A 17,564-nucleotide genomic window follows, 5' to 3' on the forward strand; every position below is an offset into this window, starting at 1 on the left:
GATCCTGAGCAAGCAGGGGGGGGGCCCACTCGTTCGCATTGCCACTGGCACAGGGCCCCTCAAAGTACGGCGGTGTGTTTGCATGGCGGGGGCGCCTCCCACCAGCAGCGACACTTTTGCGTACTCTGAGGGGCCCTGTGCCAGTGACGTCGCCAACGAGTATGCCCCCCCACCTGATGAAGGAACCTGCACTTTCATCTGCACCTTCCTCTTTGTCCCTGTGTAAGGTGGTATAACATGCGGGAAGGGGAACCTTACTTTCAGCAGGGACAGATTCTGGCTGTGTAGAGTACAAGGGGAATGTAGTGGTCTCGGTCAATGTACCAGCAGACTCATTTAGCAGTGGCTGGGCAATGGGCAGGATGAGGAGGAAACAGATATAGGGCCAAAGAATAAAGTAGGCTACATGCAGTTCAAAATTGGTAACAGGACTAAACAGGCGGCATTGCTTTGTTCAGTGGAGTAGCAAACCCAAGAGCAGCAGACACTGTTTCAAGGGCCTAACCACACTAGTAGGCCAAATGCAGTTTAATATCTGATAGTATAGGGCGAAAGCCAGAATGTGGAAGCTCAGCTTTGTTCAGTTGAGGACAACACCAGGGAGGGGCAGACACCTTTAGTAGGCCGGAAAAGCCTATTGCATTTTTTAAAATGGTAATTTGGAGCAGAAGGTTGAAGCTCAGCTTTATTTAGTTGAGGGCAACACCAGGGAGGGGCAGAAGCCGTTAGTAGGCCCTAACCACCATTTTTTTTTTAAAACCACTTAATGAGAGCCGGAAGGTTGAAGCTCAGCTTTATTTAGTTGAGGACAACACCAGGGAGGGGCAGAAGCCGTTAGTAGGCCCTAACCACCATTTTTTTTTTTTAAAACCACATAATGAGAGCCGGAAGGTTGAAGCTCAGCTTTATTTAGTTGAGGACAACACCAGGGAGGGGCAGAAGCCGTTAGTAGGCCCTAACCACCTTTTTTTTTTTAAAACCACATAATGAGAGCCGGAAGGTTGAAGCTCAGCTTTATTTAGTTGAGGACAACACCAGGGAGGGGCAGAAGCCGTTAGTAGGCCCTAACCACCTTTTTTTTTTTTAAAACCACATAATGAGAGCCGGAAGGTTGAAGCTCAGCTTTATTTAGTTGAGGACAACACCAGGGAGGGGCAGAAGCCGTTAGTAGGCCCTAACCACCATTTTTTTTTTTAAAACCACATAATGAGAGCCGGAAGGTTGAAGCTCAGCTTTATTTAGTTGAGGACAACACCAGGGAGGGGCAGAAGCCGTTAGTAGGCCCTAACCACCTTTTTTTTTTTTAAAACCACATAATGAGAGCCGGAAGGTTGAAGCTCAGCTTTATTTAGTTGAGGACAACACCAGGGAGGGGCAGAAGCCGTTAGTAGGCCCTAACCACCTTTTTTTTTTTTAAAACCACATAATGAGAGCCGGAAGGTTGAAGCTCAGCTTTATTTAGTTGAGGACAACACCAGGGAGGGGCAGAAGCCGTTAGTAGGCCCTAACCACCATTTTTTTTTTTAAAACCACATAATGAGAGCCGGAAGGTTGAAGCTCAGCTTTATTTAGTTGAGGACAACACCAGGGAGGGGCAGAAGCCGTTAGTAGGCCCTAACCACCATTTTTTTTTTTAAAACCACATAATGAGAGCCGGAAGGTTGAAGCTCAGCTTTATTTAGTTGAGGACAACACCAGGGAGGGGCAGAAGCCGTTAGTAGGCCCTAACCACCTTTTTTTTTTTTAAAACCACATAATGAGAGCCGGAAGGTTGAAGCTCAGCTTTATTTAGTTGAGGACAACACCAGGGAGGGGCAGAAGCCGTTAGTAGGCCCTAACCACCATTTTTTTTTTTAAAACCACATAATGAGAGCCGGAAGGTTGAAGCTCAGCTTTATTTAGTTGAGGACAACACCAGGGAGGGGCAGAAGCCGTTAGTAGGCCCTAACCACCTTTTTTTTTTTTAAAACCACATAATGAGAGCCGGAAGGTTGAAGCTCAGCTTTATTTAGTTGAGGACAACACCAGGGAGGGGCAGAAGCCGTTAGTAGGCCCTAACCACCTTTTTTTTTTTTAAAACCACATAATGAGAGCCGGAAGGTTGAAGCTCAGCTTTATTTAGTTGAGGACAACACCAGGGAGGGGCAGAAGCCGTTAGTAGGCCCTAACCACCTTTTTTTTTTTTAAAACCACATAATGAGAGCCGGAAGGTTGAAGCTCAGCTTTATTTAGTTGAGGACAACACCAGGGAGGGGCAGAAGCCGTTAGTAGGCCCTAACCACCTTTTTTTTTTTTAAAACCACATAATGAGAGCCGGAAGGTTGAAGCTCAGCTTTATTTAGTTGAGGACAACACCAGGGAGGGGCACACAGACAGACTCCTTTAGTAGGCCTGAAAAGCCTATTGCATTTTTCAAAATGGTAATTTGGAGCAGAAGGTTGAAGCTCAGCTTTATTTAGTTGAGGGCAACACCAGGGAGGGGCAGAAGCCGTTAGTAGGCCCTAACCAAAGTTGAAGGCCAAATGCAGTTTAATTTCTGATACTATAGGCCGAAAGCCAGAAGGTGGAAGTTCCGATTTAGACAGTGGAGCACAATTTGAATTAGGGACTGCAGACAGACTTAGTAGGCTGTCCCCTGTGGACCATGCATCCACCACATTAACCCATTGCGCCGTAATGGACACGTAATCTTCCGTGGCCATGCCTACAGGTCCATGCGTCTGTTGTCAGGTGCACCTTTGTACTCACAGATTGCCAGAGTGCATGGACAATGCGGTCTTCTACATGCTGGTGGAGGGTTGGGATGGCTTTTCTCGCAAAAGAAGTGTCGACTGGTTAGCTTGTAGCGTGGTACAGCGTAGTCCATCATGGCCTTATTAATAGTAAATAAAATATATAACTAGGCTCTATGAACTTTTAAATAGGTTCCAGGGGTACACGGGCAGCATTGGTGTGGTCAGTGGAGGAGTATTGCAAGTAGGGGCTGCAGACAGGCTATCAAAGGCCTAAAATAACAAACAGTAGGCAGTCATGGCAGTTTTACATCGGTTACATGGATACACAGGCAGGCACTCCAGGCAGCATTGTGGTCAGTGGAGGAGTATTGCAAGTAGGGGCCGCAGACAGGCTATCAAAGGCCTAAAATAACAAACAATAGGCTCATTGCAGTTTTACAGCGGTTACATGGATAGACGGGCAGGCAGCTTGGTGGTGGTGAGTGGAGGAGTATTTAAAGTAGGGACCGCAGACAGGCTTCAAAGGCCTAACATAAGAAAATGGGCTGGCTGTAGGCACTTTATAATTGGTTCCAGGGGTACACGGGCAGCAGTGGTCTGGTCAGTGGAGGAGTATTTAAAGTAGGGACCGCAGACAGGCTTCAAAGGCCTAACATAAGAAAATGGGCTGGCTGTAGGCACTTTATAATTGGTTCCAGGGGTACACGGGCAGCAGTGGTCTGGTCAGTGGAGGAGTATTTAAAGTAGGGACCGCAGACAGGCTATCAAAGGCCTAACATAACAAACAATAGGCTCATGATGGCAGTTTCACAGCGGTTACATGGATACACGGGCAGGCAGCTTGGTGGTGAGTGGAGGAGTATTTAAAGTAGGGACCGCAGACAGGCTATCAAAGGCCTAAAATAACAAACAATAGGCTCATGGCAGTTTCACAGCGGTTACATGGATACACGGGCAGGCAGCTTGGTGGTGGTGAGTGGAGGAGTATTTAAAGTAGGGACCGCAGACAGGCTTCAAAGGCCTAACATAAGAAAATGGGCTGGCTGTAGGCACTTTATAATTGGTTCCAGGGGTACACGGGCAGCAGTGGTCTGGTCAGTGGAGGAGTATTTAAAGTAGGGACCGCAGACAGGCTTCAAAGGCCTAACATAAGAAAATGGGCTGGCTGTAGGCACTTTATAATTGGTTCCAGGGGTACACGGGCAGCAGTGGTCTGGTCAGTGGAGGAGTATTTAAAGTAGGGACCGCAGACAGGCTATCAAAGGCCTAACATAACAAACAATAGGCTCATGGCAGTTTCACAGCGGTTACATGGATACACGGGCAGGCAGCTTGGTGGTGAGTGGAGGAGTATTTAAAGTAGGGACCGCACACAGGCTATCAAAGGCCTAAAATAACAAACAATAGGCTCATGGCAGTTTCACAGCGGTTACATGGATACACGGGCAGGCAGCTTGGTGGTGAGTGGAGGAGTATTTAAAGTAGGGACCGCACACAGGCTATCAAAGGCCTAAAATAACAAACAATAGGCTCATGGCAGTTTCACAGCGGTTACATGGATACACGGGCAGGCAGCTTGGTGGTGGTGAGTGGAGGAGTATTTAAAGTAGGGACCGCAGACAGGCTTCAAAGGCCTAACATAAGAAAATGGGCTGGCTGTAGGCACTTTATAATTGGTTCCAGGGGTACACGGGCAGCAGTGGTCTGGTCAGTGGAGGAGTATTTAAAGTAGGGACCGCAGACAGGCTATCAAAGGCCTAACATAACAAACAATAGGCTCATGATGGCAGTTTCACAGCGGTTACATGGATACACGGGCAGGCAGCTTGGTGGTGAGTGGAGGAGTATTTAAAGTAGGGACCGCAGACAGGCTATCAAAGGCCTAACATAAGAAAATGGGCTGGCTGTAGGCACTTTATAATTGGTTCCAGGGGTACACGGGCAGCAGTGGTCTGGTCAGTGGAGGAGTATTTAAAGTAGGGACCGCAGACAGGCTATCAAAGGCCTAACATAACAAACAATAGGCTCATGATGGCAGTTTCACAGCGGTTACATGGATACACGGGCAGGCAGCTTGGTGGTGAGTGGAGGAGTATTTAAAGTAGGGACCGCAGACAGGCTATCAAAGGCCTAAAATAACAAACAATAGGCTCATGGCAGTTTCACAGCGGTTACATGGATACACGGGCAGGCAGCTTGGTGGTGGTGAGTGGAGGAGTATTTAAAGTAGGGACCGCAGACAGGCTTCAAAGGCCTAACATAAGAAAATGGGCTGGCTGTAGGCACTTTATAATTGGTTCCAGGGGTACACGGGCAGCAGTGGTCTGGTCAGTGGAGGAGTATTTAAAGTAGGGACCGCAGACAGGCTATCAAAGGCCTAAAATAACAAACAATAGGCTCATGGCAGTTTTACAGCGGTTACATGGATACACAGGCAGCTTGGTGGTGAGTGGAGGAGTATTTAAAGTAGGGACCGCAGACAGGCTATCAAAGGCCTAAAATAACAAACAATAGGCTCATGGCAGTTTCACAGCGGTTACATGGATACACGGGCAGGCAGCTTGGTGGTGGTGAGTGGAGGAGTATTTAAAGTAGGGACCGCAGAAAGGCTTCAAAGGCCTAACATAAGAAAATGGGCTGGCTGTAGGCACTTTATAATTGGTTCCAGGGGTACACGGGCAGCAGTGGTCTGGTCAGTGGAGGAGTATTTAAAGTAGGGACCGCAGACAGGCTTCAAAGGCCTAACATAAGAAAATGGGCTGGCTGTAGGCACTTTATAATTGGTTCCAGGGGTACACGGGCAGCAGTGGTCTGGTCAGTGGAGGAGTATTTAAAGTAGGGACCGCAGACAGGCTATCAAAGGCCTAACATAACAAACAATAGGCTCATGGCAGTTTCACAGCGGTTACATGGATACACGGGCAGGCAGCTTGGTGGTCAGTGGAGGAGTATTTAAAGTAGGGACCGCAGACAGGCTATCAAAGGCCTAAAATAACAAACAATAGGCTCATGGCAGTTTTACAGCGGTTACATGGATACACAGGCAGCTTGGTGGTGAGTGGAGGAGTAGTGCAAGGAGTGTCTGTCCCAGTACTCCCAAAATATAAATAGATGTTAATGTCTCGCAAAACAACCAAAACAAAAAAAAAAGGTGGCATACTTAGGTACAGGGGTGGGCTCATCTACTGAGTTTCTGACATTGTAATTTGGCAGTAACTATTTAATGGTGCCAATATAGGACACAGACACAGACTACTTTAAGTTGCATCATAGATGTCTACAAATTTGTATTGTCAGTGCCAGACATTGAATGATGTCAGCGAATAGACTAAAGATTGGTGGAGCTGTGCGACATAATTTTGCACGTGGTAGAGCACATTTTGAGCTGGGGTAGGGGGGAACTCTCTTGAGGCCGGCGGGACCGCCCCAGGGCCCCTCATGTTACAACGGTGTGTCTGACGTTGGGTGCGCACCACCACCGCCAGAGACACTACATTGTACTATGAGGGACCCAGTAGCAATGCCGTCAACCAAAAGCGAGCACACCCACCTCTTCAGACAAACAGCAGTCTCACGGGTGCTTGCGCCAAGTCGCGATACCACGGCCCCGTGTGGGGAGTTTTGCCATTTAGGGAGGTGTAAACATGTCGTATGCTGTACAATCAGCTGCAGCAAATTAGACATTAGAAAAGTAATTCACAGGCAAGAGCTTTTCATAGGAAAGCTAGGTGTCGGCCGGGCAAGGTGGGGCAAAAGATTTCGAAATCCAGTTGTGGTTCATTTTAATGAATGTTAGATCGTCAACATTTTGGGTAGCCAGACGAGTCCTTTTTTCGGTTAATATTGAACCTGCAGCACTGAATACTCTTTCTGATAGGACACTTGCTGCCGGGCAAGCAAGCTCCTGCAATGCATATTCTGCCAATTCTGGCCAGGTGTCTAATTTGGAGGCCCAGTAATCAAATGGGAATGACGGTTGAGGGAGAACATCGATAAGGGATGAAAAATAGTTAGTAACCATACTGGACAAATGTTGTCTCCTGTCACTTTCAATTGATGCAGCAGTACCTGTCCTGTCTGCGGTCATAGCAAAATCACTCCACAACCTGGTCAGAAAACCCCTCTGTCCAACGCCACTTCTGATGTGTGCACCCCTAACACTCCTAGTCTGCTGCCCCCTGGAGCTTGTGTGAGAACGATCACGTGCGCTGTGTGCTGGGAATGCCTGAAGCAAACGGTCAACAAGAGTTGATTGTTTGGTTGCTAATATTAGTTCCAAGTTCTCATGTGGCATAATATTTTGCAATTTGCCTTTATAGCGTGGATCAAGGAGGCAGGCCAACCAGTAATCGTCATCGTTCATCATTTTCGTAATGCGTGTGTCCCTTTTTAGGATACGTAAGGCATAATCCGCCATGTGGGCCAAAGTTCCAGTTGTCAAATCTCCGGTTGTGATTGGTTGAGGGGCAGTTGCAGGCAAATCTACGTCACTTGTGTCCCTCAAAAAACCAGAACCCGGCCGTGACACGCAACCAATTTCCTGTGCCCCCGTGAAAGTTTCCGCATTAAAAATATACTCATCCCCATCATCCTCCTCGTCCTCCACCTCCTCTTCGCCCGCTACCTCGTCCTGTACACTGCCCTGACCAGACAATGGCTGACTGTCATCAAGGCTTCCCTCTTCCTCTGGTGCAGACGCCTGCTCCTTTATGTGCGTCAAACTTTGCATCAGCAGACGCATTAGGGGGATGCTCATGCTTATTACGGCGTTGTCTGCACTAACCAGCCGTGTGCATTCCTCAAAACACTGAAGGACTTGACACATGTCTTGTATCTTCGACCACTGCACACCTGACAACTCCATGTCTGCCATCCTACTGCCTGCCCGTGTATCCTCCCACAAATAAATAACAGCACGCCTCTGTTCGCACAGTCTCTGAAGCATGTGCAGTGTTGAGTTCCACCTTGTTGCAACGTCTATGATTAGGCGATGCTGGGGAAGGTTCAAAGACCGCTGATAGGTCTGCATACGGCTGGCGTGTACAGGCGAACGTCGGATATGTGAGCAAAGTGCACGCACTTTGAGGAGCAGGTCGGAGAACCCAGGATAAGTTTTCAATAAGCACTGCACCACCAGGTTTAAGGTGTGAGCCAGGCAAGGAATGTGTTTCAGTTGGGAAAGGGAGATGGCAGCCATGAAATTCCTTCCGTTATCACTCACTACCTTGCCTGCCTCAAGATCTACTGTGCCCAGCCACGACTGCGTTTCTTGTTGCAAGAACTCGGACAGAACTTCCGCGGTGTGTCTGTTGTCGCCCAAACACTTCATAGCCAATACAGCCTGCTGACGCTTGGCAGTAGCTGGCCCATAATGGGACAACTGGTGTGCAACAGTGTCATCTGCCGATGGAGTGGTTGGCCGACTGCGTTCTGTGGAAGAGCTGTAGCTTCTGCAGGAGGACGAGGAGGAGGAGGAGGGGGTGCGAACGCCTACAGCCAACTGTTTCCTAGACCGTGGGCTAGGCACAACTGTCCCTAAATTGATGTCGCCTGTGGACCCTGCATCCACCACATTCACCCAGTGTGCCGTGATGGACACATAACGTCCCTGGCCATGCCTACTGGTCCATGCATCTGTAGTCAGGTGCACCTTTGTACTCACAGATTGCCTAAGTGCATGGACGATGCGCTGTTTAACATGCTGGTGCAGGGCTGGGATGGCTTTTCTGGAAAAAAAGTGTCGACTAGGTAGCTCGTATCGTGGTTCAGCGTACTCCATCAGGGCTTTAAAAGCTTCGCTTTCAACTAAACGGTAGGGCATCATCTCTAACGAGATTAGTCTAGCTATGTGGGCGTTAAAACCCTGTGTACGCGGATGCGAGGATAAGTACTTCCTTTTTCTAACCAGAGTCTCATGTAGGGTGAGCTGGACTGGAGAGCAGGAGATCGTGGAACTTTCGGGTGTGCCGGTGTACATGGCAGACTGAGAGACGGTTGGAGACGGTATTGTTTCCGCCGGTGCCCTAGATGCAATATTTCCTCCTACTAAACTGGTGATTCCCTGACCCTGACTGCTTTTGGCTGGCAAAGAAACCTGCACAGATACTGCCGGTGGTGCGGAAAATGGTGGCCTTACAGTGACGGAAGGGATGTTGCGTTGCTGACTAGCTTCATTGGCCGAGGGTGCTACAACCTTAAGGGACGTTTGGTAGTTAGTCCAGGCTTGAAAATGCATGGTGGTTAAGTGTCTATGCATGCAACTAGTATTTAGACTTTTCAGATTCTGACCTCTGCTTAAGCTAGTTGAACATTTTTGACAGATGACTTTGCGCTGATCAGTTGGATGTTGTTTAAAAAAATGCCAGACTGCACTCTTCCTAGACTCGGATCCCTTTTCAGGGATTGCAGACTGAGCTTTAACCGGATGGCCACGCTGTCCTCCAACAGGTTTTGGCTTTGACACGCGTTTTGGGCCAGATACGGGCCCGGCAGATGGAACCTGTTGCGATGTTGATGCCTGCTGCGGCCCCTCCTCCACCTCCGCTTCTGAACTACTGCCGCCTGCACCCTGTTCCCCCAATGGCTGCCAATCGGGGTCAATAACTGGGTCATCTATTACCTCCTCTTCGAGCTCGTGTGCAACTTCGTCTGTGTCACTGTGTCGGTCGGTGGTATAGCGTTCGTGGCGGGGCAACATAGTCTCATCAGGGTCTGATTGTGGATCTGTACCCTGAGAGGGCAATGTGGTGGTCTGAGTCAAAGGAGCAGCATAGTACTCTGGCTGTGGCTGTGCATCAGTGCACTCCATGTCAGAATCTACTTGTAATGGGCATGGCCTGTTAAATGTTTCACTTTCTAAGCCAGGGACGGTATGTGTAAAGAGCTCCATGGAGTGACCCGTTGTGTCGCCTGCTGCATCCTTCTCTCTTGTTGTAGTTTTTGCTGAGGAGGACAAGGAAGCGACTTGTCCCTGACCGTGAACATCCACAAGCGACGCGCTGCTTTTACATTTACCAGTTTCGGAAGAGGAGGCAAAAGAGCTAGAGGCTGAGTCTGCAATGTAAGCCAAAACTTGCTGTTGCTGCTCAGCCTTTAAAAGCGGTTTTCCTACTCCCAGAAAAGAGAGCGTTCGAGGCCTTGTGTAGCCTGACGACGAAACTGGCTCCACAGCTCCAGACTTAGGTGGAATATTTTTATCCCCACGACCACCTGATGCTCCACTACCACTACCATCATTACCAGCTGACAATGAACGCCCACGACGACCTCTTGCACCAGACTTCCTCATTGTTTAAAAATCGTAACCAAACTAACTTTATTTGTTGCTGTCAAACAACTTACACGGTGAGCTATAACTTCAGTATGATTTCAATATCCCTTAACAGGTTGGTGAGACCACAAGGAAAATCAGGCACAATGTTACACACTCTGTTTTCTGTGACACCAAATCACAGAGATGACACACACGCAGGACTGTCACTCAAGCACTAATGTCAATATTAATCTCCCACCTAATTTATTTATTTTTTTTTCTCTGTGAGACTTTAGAAACCAAATAATATTTAAAAAAAAAACAAAAAAACAAGGCTTTCTATGGCCCACTGAATGAGAGATGGCACGCACAGGAGTGGCACACAAGCCCTGACTGAGGCCAATATTTTTCTCCCACTGATTGATGTAGTGTTTTTGTGTTGAGGTTGATTTTAAAACACAAATGAAGGAAAAAAATAAAAAGGCTTTCTATGGCCCACAATTAGAGAGAGAGGTGGCACACCCAGGAGTCAAGACTGGCACACAAGCTGAAATGGCAATATTACTCTCCCACTGTTTTTTTATGTATTTTTTTTTTATTTTCAGGGAGACTTTAGAAACCAAATAATATTTAAAAAAAAAAAAAAAAACAAGGCTTTCTATGGCCCACTGAATGAGAGGGACAGAGGTGGCACACCCAGGAGTCAAGACTGGCACACAAGCTGAAATGGCAATATTACTCTCCCACTGTTTTTTTATGTATTTTTTTTTTTTATTTTCAGGGAGACTTTAGAAACCAAATAATATTAAAAAAACCAAAAAATAAATAGGCTTTCTATGGCCCACTGAATGAAAGGGAGAGAGGTGGCACACCCAGGAGTCAAGACTGGCACACAAGCTGAAAGGGCAATATTACTCTCCCACTGTTTTTTTATGTATTTTTTTTTTTTATTTTCAGGGAGACTTTAGAAACCAAATAATATTAAAAAAACCAAAAAATAAATAGGCTTTCTATGGCCCACAATTAGAGAGAGAGGTGGCACACCCAGGAGTCAAGACTGGCACACAAGCTGAAATGGCAATATTACTCTCCCACTGTTTTTTTATGTTTTTTTTTTTTATTTTCAGGGAGACTTTAGAAACCAAATAATATTAAAAAAAAAACAAAAAAACAAGGCTTTCTATGGCCCACTGAATGAGAGGGAGAGAGGTGGCACACCCAGGAGTCAAGACTGGCACACAAGCTGAAATGGCAATATTACTCTCCCACTGTTTTTTTATGTATTTTTTTTTTTTATTTTCAGGGAGACTTTAGAAACCAAATAATATTAAAAAAACCAAAAAATAAATAGGCTTTCTATGGCCCACTGAATGAAAGGGAGAGAGGTGGCACACCCAGGAGTCAAGACTGGCACACAAGCTGAAAGGGCAATATTACTCTCCCACTGTTTTTTTATGTTTTTTTTTTTTTTTCAGGGAGACTTTAGAAACCAAATAATATTAAAAAAAAAAAAAAAAAAAAAAAATAGGCTTGCTATAGCCCACTGAATGAGAGATAGCACACACAGCAGTGGCACACAAGCCCTGACTGAGGCCAATATTTTTCTCCCACTGATTGATGTAGTGTTTTTGTGTTGAGGTAGATTTTAGAACACAAATCACGGAAAAAATAAATAGGCTTTCTATGGCCCACTGAATGAAAGGGAGAGAGGTGGCACACCCAGGAGTCAAGACTGGCACACAAGCTGAAAGGGCAATATTACTCTCCCACTGTTTTTTTATGTATTTTTTGTTTTTTCAGGGAGACTTTAGAAACCCAATAATATTTAAAAAAAAAAATAAATAGGCTTTCTATGGCCCACTGAATGAGAGGGAGAGAGGTGGCACACCCAGGAGTCAAGACTGGCACACAAGCTGAAAGGGCAATATTATTCTCCCACTGTTTTTTTAGGTTTTTTTTTTTTTTTTCAGGGAGAATTAGAAACCAAATAATATTAAAAAAAAAAAAAAAAATAGGCTTGCTATAGCCCACTGAATGAGAGATAGCACACACAGCAGTGGCACACAAGCCCTGACTGAGGCCAATATTTTTCTCCCACTGATTGATGTACTGTTTTTGTGTTGAGGTAGATTTTAGAACACAAATCACGGAAAAAATAAATAGGCTTTCTATGGCCCACTCAGTGAGAGATGGCACACACAGGGATGGCACTGTAGCAGAAATGCCAATCTTAATCTCCCACAAAAAAAAAAAAAAAAAAAAAAAAAAACTGTCCTACAATTACTATCTCCCTGCAGTAATGTAAGCCAGGTATGGCAGGCAGCAATAGGAGTGGACTGATGCACAAATTAAATAAAAAGTGTGGAAAAACAGAAAAGATAGCTGTGCAGAAAGGAAGGAACAAGAGGATATGTGCTTTGAAAAAAGCAGTTGGTTTCCACAGTGGCGTACACACAGCAATACAGCTATCACGGAGCCTTCTAGGGCAGCCCAATGAGCTACAGCGCTGAGGGGAAAAAAAAAAAAAAATAGCTTCCACAGTCCCTGCACACCGAAGGTGGTGTTGGACAGTGGAAATCGCTGCAGCACAAGCGGTTTGGTGGTTAGTGGACCCTGCCTAACGCTCTCCCTGCTTCTGATGAAGCGGCAGCAACCTGTCCCTAAGCTCAGATCAGCAGCAGTAAGATGGCGGTCGGCGGGAACGCCCCTTTATAGCCCCTGTGACGCCGCAGACAGCAAGCCAATCACTGCAATGCCCTTCTCTAAGATGGTGGGGACCAGGATCTATGTCATCACGCTGCCCACACTCTGCGTTCACCTTCATTGGCTGAGAAATGGCGCTTTTCGCGTCATTGAAACGCGACTTTGGCGCGAAAGTCGCGTACCGCATGGCCGACAAGCACAGGGGTCGGATCGGGTTTCATGAGACGCCGACTTAGCCAAAAGTCGGCGACTTTTGAAAATGATCGACCCGTTTCGCTCAACCCTAGTTGAAACTCCTAAACCCTTCATCCAATTTTAATGTTGATACCCTCCAAAGAAAGCTGAAAGTCTGAACTTCAACTGCATCTGAATTGTTTTGTTTAAAATTCATTGTGGTAATGTCTATAACCAAAATTAGAAAAATGTTGTCTCTGTCCAAATATATATGGACTTAACTGTATATATCCAGCATATACAGTACAGACCAAAAGTTTGGACACACCTTCTCGTTTCAAGATTTTTCTGTATTTTCATGACTGAAGGCACACTGAAGGCATCAAAACTATGAATTAACACATGTGGAATTATATATTTAACAAAAAAGTTTAAAGCAACTGAAATTATGTCTTATGTTCTAGGTTCTTCAAAGTAGCCACCTTTTGCTTTGATGACAGCTTTGCACACTCTTGGCGAGCTTCAAGAGGTAGTCACCGGGAATGATGTTCCAACAATCTTGAAGGAGTTCCCAGAGATGCTTAGCACTTGTTGGCCCTTTTGCCTTCACTCTGCGGTCCAGCTCACCCAAACCATCTCGATTTGGTTCAGGTCTGGTGACTGTGAAGGTCAGGTCATCTGGTGTAGCACCCCATCACTCTCCTTCTTGGTCAAATAGCCCTTACACAGCTTGGAGGTGTGTTTGGGTTCACTGTCCTGTTGAAAAATAAATGATTGTCCAACTAAATGCAAACTGTATGGAATAGCATGCCACTGCAAGATGCTGTGGTAGCCATGCTGGTTCAGTATGACTTCAATTTTGAATAAATCCCCAACAGTGTCACCAACAAAGCACCCCCACACCATCACACCTCCTCCTCCATGCTTCACGGTGGGAACCAGGCATGTAGAGTCCATCCGTTCACCTTTTCTGCGTCACACAAAGACACGGTGGTTGGAACCAAAGATCTCAAATTTGGACTCATCAGACCAAAGCACAGATTTCCACTGGTCTAATGTCCATTCCTTGTGTTCTTTAGCCCAAACAAGTCTCTTCTGATTGTTGCCTGTCCTTAGCAGTGGTTTCCTAGCAGCTATTTTACCATGAAGGCCTGCTGCACAAAGTCTCCTCTTAACAGTTGTTGTAGAGATGTGTCTGCTGCTAGAACTCTGTGTGGCATTGACCTGGTCTCTAATCTGAGCTGCTGTTAACCTGCAATTTCTGAGGCTGGTGACTTGGATAAACTTATCCTCAGAAGCAAAGGTGACTCTTGGTCTTCCTTTCCTGGGGCAGTCCTCATGTGAGCCAGTTTCTTTGAAGTGCTTAATTGTTTTTGTAACTGCACTTGGGGACACTTTCAAAGTTTTCCCAATTTTTCAGACTCACTGACCTTCATTTCTTAAAGTAATGATGGCCACTCATTTTTCATTACTTACCTGCTTTTTTCTTGCCATAATACAAATTCTAACAGTCTGTTCAGTAGGACTATCAGCTGTGTATCCACCACACTTATGCACAACACAACTGATGGTCCCAACCCCATTTATAAGGCAAGAAATCCCACTTATTAAACCTGACAGGGCACACCTGTGAAGTGAAAACCATTCCCGGTGACTACCTCTTGAAGCTCTTCAAGAGAATGCCAAGAGTGTGCAAAGCAGTCATCAAAGCAAAAAGGTGGCTACTTTGAAGAACCTAGAATATAAGACTTAATTTCAGCTGTAATCACAGCAAAAGGTGGTGCAACAAAGTATTAAGTTAAAGGGACCATATAATATTGCACGCCCCACTTCTCAGTTTCTGATTTTCCACAAAAATTTAAAATAACCTCATCAAGAGAATGCCAAGAGTGTGCAAAGCAGTCATCAAAGCAAAAGGTGAAGAACCTAGAATACAAGACATATTTTCAGTTGTTTCACACTTTTTTGTTAAGTATATAATTCCACATGTGTTAATTCATAGTTTTTATGCCTTCAGTGTGAATGTACATTTTTCAAAGTCATGAAAATACTGAAAAATCTTTAAATGAGAAGGTGTGTCCAAACTTTTGGTCTGTACTGTACATATCCAGCATATACATATACATTTTCTTTGCAATTAAGGCAAAAATAAATATAAATAAATAAATAAATATATATATATATATATATATATATATATATATATATATATATATATACACACACACATATACAGTGTCATTCGAAAGTATTCGGCTCCCTGGAACTTTTCAACCTTTTCCCACATATCATGCTTCAAACATAAAGATACCAAATGTAAATTTTTGGTGAAGAATCAAAAACAAGTGGAACACAATTGTGAGGTTGAACAAAATTTATTGGTTACTTTAAATTTTTGTGGAAATTCAAAAACTGAAAAGTGGGGCGTGTAATATTATTCGGCCCCTTTACTTTCAGTGCAGCAAACTCACTCCAGAAGTTCATTGTGGATCTCTGAATGATCCAATGTTGTCCTAAATGCCTAATGATGATAACTATAATCCACCTGTGTGTAATCAAGTCTCAATATAAATTCATCTGCTCTGTGATAGTCTCAGGGTTGTGTTTGAAGCACAGAGAGCATCATGAAGACCAAGGAACACAACAGGCAGGTCCGCGATACTGTTGTGGAGAAGTTTAAAGCCAGATTTGGATACAAAATGATTTCCAAAACTTTAAACATCCCATGGAGCTGGACTGGCTCAAATTAAGGGGCTTTATCTGATCGTTTGGGCCTTGGGGTCCTCTGGGAGGGTTATTGGAACGTCATCTTCATTTTTGCACAATGCTGTAAATTGTGGCGGCTCACGACAGGTCTCTAAAGGTTGGAAGGGAGGGGGGGTGGAGTTAGGGTTGGGGTTAAATGTTCTAAAAAAACTATACATGTTTAATATAAACAGTAATGCAATATACTTGTACTGTATTATCCTTACTGTTCAATAAAAATTATCTGATTAAAAAAACATCCCATGGAGCACTGTGCAAGCGATCATATTGAAATGGAAGGAGTATCATACCACTGCAAATCTACCAAGACCCGGCGTCCCTCTAAACTTTCATCTCAAACAAGGAGAAGACTGATCAGAGATGCAGCCAAGAGGCCCTTGATCAGTCTGGATGAACTGCAGAGATCTACAGCTGAGGTGGGACAGTCTGTCCATAGGACAACAATCAGTCGTACACTGCACAAATCTGGCCTTTATGGAAGAGTGGCAAGAAGAAAGCCATTTCTCTTAGATATCCATAAAAAGCGTTGTTTAAAGTTTGCAGCAAACCACCTGGGAGACACACCAAACATGTGAAAGAAGGTGCTCTGGTCAGATGAAACCAAAATCGGACTTTTTGGCAACAATGCCAACACAGCTCATCACCCTGAACACACCATCCCCACTGTCAAACATGGTGGTGGCAGCATCATGGTTTGGGCCTGCTTTTCTTCAGCAGGGACAGTGAAGATGGTTAAAATTGCTGGGAAGATGGATGGAGCTAGTGATGAGCGAACGTGTTCACTCGAACCTGGTGTTCGATCGGACATTAGGGCGTTCGAAGGTGTTCGGTATTCGGCCGAACATCTCGCGGTACTCGAGTGAAATCTCGTTTTTGTTTTTCTCATTTTTGGCGGTTTTTCAAGGAGCCAATCATGTTAGGTGAGCCTTCTAAGCTACTAGCATGACGTAGGGACATGTACAAGACGAGAGCAGTGAGTGGCTGGCCAGATCAGGTGACCTGACCAGCCAATAGACTGCTTTCATTATGTTCGGCGCTTTCAGCCATTTGCAGTGTGAAAGAGCATAGGGACAGACGTGCTGGGGGGACTGGGAATTGATAGGGACTAGAGCAGGGACAAAGACCAGAATTAATCAGGCAGGCAGGGTGCAGAAATCAACAGCCCTTGTCAGGGCTAATCTACGTTTACTACTACTAGTCCTCTCTTGTATTTGCTGGCTAGCTGTGTGGCAGCTGGGACCAGGAGTGCAGCGGCCGCCATCTTAGCTGCGCACTCACTGTCTCAGTGCCAAGTCTCAATCTCAGTCTCCAAGTCAATCTTTATAGGCATTAGGCATTAGGCAGGGATCGTGTGTGCATTAGGCTGGGCTTTATAGTGCGGCGTCCGCCATTTTGGGCGAACGCCGCACTATTAGAATATCGGCTGCTGGATGTTCCTCAGACTCCATTTAGCCTCCAGCACACGCTGTCTGTAACCTCATTTGTGCTGCTGTCTGGGACTTGTAGTGCCTCAGACTCCAGCACAAGCTGTAACCTCATTTGTGCTGCTGTCTGGGACTTGTAGTGCCTCAGACTCCAGCACACGCTGTAACCTCATTTGTGCTGCTGTCTGGGACTTGTAGTGCCTCAGACTCCGTAGAGTGGTACAGCACACGCTGTCACCTCATTTAATAATAATAATATTAATTAATAACAATAATTAATAAATTAAAAAAGGAAATATTTGCGGCCTAAAAATAAAACCGCATAAGATATAAAAATGCATTTTTGAGTGATACAGATATACCACACCTGGCCCAAAAATATTTGTTTAGCGTACATGGAGCGCCCCCACACCGCCGCAGGGCCGAGGGGTACCCGGAGCCGGGCCTCTAGTTCTCAGTCTCGGGGTTGTCACGGTGGCTAGACCCGGTCCGTGGCCCTGTCCGTCAGTG

This window comes from Ranitomeya variabilis, chromosome 3 (assembly GCF_051348905.1).
Source record: "Ranitomeya variabilis isolate aRanVar5 chromosome 3, aRanVar5.hap1, whole genome shotgun sequence".
Lineage (NCBI taxonomy): Eukaryota > Metazoa > Chordata > Amphibia > Anura > Dendrobatidae > Ranitomeya > Ranitomeya variabilis.